This window comes from Austrofundulus limnaeus, unplaced genomic scaffold (genome assembly GCF_001266775.1).
Source record: "Austrofundulus limnaeus strain Quisiro unplaced genomic scaffold, Austrofundulus_limnaeus-1.0 Scaffold61, whole genome shotgun sequence".
In the NCBI taxonomy this organism is placed as follows: Eukaryota; Metazoa; Chordata; class Actinopteri; order Cyprinodontiformes; family Rivulidae; genus Austrofundulus; species Austrofundulus limnaeus.
The window spans coordinates 724,467-726,654 of NW_013952463.1; positions in this window are offsets into that span (position 1 = coordinate 724,467).

Here is a 2,188-nt window from a genome sequence, read left to right on the forward strand (position 1 = left end):
GATGGATGGATGGATGGATGGATGGATGGATGGATGGATGGATGGATGGATGGATGGATGGATGGATGGATGGATGGATAAGATATACAGTATTTTGGAAGTTACACTAACAGTCTTCCACACTGTTCTGAGATTAAATTAACTTGAAAAACGGTGGTGCATAGCGGATGTAAACATTTTCTGCCCGTATTCAAACAGATCTCCATGAAGGAAAGATGGCCAGTATGAAAATGAAAGACTGACCGAGGAAGCTGCTTTGAAAAGACTTGTATCTGTTTGCTCGTCTTTAAACAGTTGCGTGATGTCACATGTGACTGAACAGTTGGAAAATAGATTTGTGTTTWCTTCTGGCAGCTCATTGTTGTCTGGTTGGCTCGTTTTGCCCACCCAACATCCAGAGCTTCATTCTCTGGTCCTGAAGGAATTCCGAGTCCAAGCCAGGGGTGATGGGGGCACATTGTCTGCACCCTCTGGTGGGCAGGATGCAACAACACAACCTCTTTTCTATGAGTGCGTGATTGTGCAAAAGAGACAGCTTGTTTGCCTGCAGACAGAAAAATAAACAAATAGAATAATAGCGTGCATTCTGAGGTGTCTGTTTATGTGTGAAGGGGGCCAGCCAGCATCAGCTGCACATCCTGACAAAGATAGGAGCACTGACTTGCAATTAGAGGCTGGAGCTTCAGCCAAAAGCAACAATATTCAATTCAGAGAAAGAGCGAAGCCCTCAGTGAACCACCTGCAGATAAAAGAGGGTGGAGGGGATGAGCGATGAATAGCTATATTGTCAGAGAAAGCATCATCATACCATTTATCAAGGGTAAGTCTATTCTGAGCTGGTCTTTGTGTTTAAGCCCTGAATAAATCTRTGCAAATAGACCAACATTGTTTTCCGGTTGCTGTTTTCTGGGTGCATGTAAAATGGTCAAACAAAAAAAAAAAAAAGATTTTAATGAAACTGTTGCAAAATAATAATTGAACACACATCTACAACTRATTAGCTTTCATAATCAAACTAATTTAAGATGTCCACTGCAGCTAATCAACTTTAAACACAAACATGGCTGTTGCCTAGTCAGTTTTACAAATGGTAGTGGCTGAAAGTCATCCACATCACACACTTTGAGCACTAACAGATTGTGCAGTTATTATTTTTTCACTTTGGCATGCAAGGTAGTCAATATGCATTCACTTGAGGAAAGTTCTGTTTACTTGTAGTTTGAGCCAAATAATTTCAAATTAATTTGAAGTCAACAAGGGAAGACTTGTCCATCCAGACTTACAGTTTTACATGGAGCCAGAGTCTGACCCAGAGCCAGAGGACATTGAAGACAATCAAATTGTAGTTAGTAATTCCAGACCTTGGCTGTGTCCAAATTCAGAGGCTGCATACTTCGAAGGCCAAATTAGTTGCCCACTTACATCACGTCTCGGCCCACCCTATCCCAAGATGCATTGCAGGTCAACTAAAGAATTTATTTTATTTCATTTTTATTTTTTGCTTGTAATGATGAACGAAGCAAGAGAAAGGAATACAGTTTTAAATAAAAGTTTGGCGGTATAAAAGATTTAAAGTTAAAAGCGRTTGCGTAATTAATGCTTTTGTTATTTGTGTAGACATGTTTCTAATATTATTCTAGTGGGAAATCAAATGACCTCTTAAGGGGAAATGAACAAGCACAGCTGGTCCCTTACTTCTTCAAGTATTGCCTTTAAGCTAATTTTGTCATTCACTAATATATTGATATTTTGCCCATTTTAATCTATTTTTGCTTCTGTTTAGTATTGTCATGGTTGCCAAGATGTCAGGACATACAGTATGCCGGGGTAAGAGCAGGAATAAAGCTGAAGGCTAGACACAGAGTTGTAAAGTAACTAAGTACAATACTTTGTTATTGTACTTAAGTCGAATTTTTAGGTATCTGTACTTCACTTGAGTAATTATTTTTCAGCCTACTTTTTACTTCTACTTCTTACATTTTCACACAATTTTCTGTACTTTCTACTCCTTACATTTTTAAAAAAAGGTGAGAAGTAGAAAGTCGTTACTTTCATTTCATTTTTCCTTTTTTTAATTCCAGCTTGTTTTTGTAAAAAAATAAATACTATCCATATAAATTGTGCCTCCTAGATAGAATGAATTTAATTGTGGTTGAATGAGAAGTATAAATATATAAAACTCTGATAC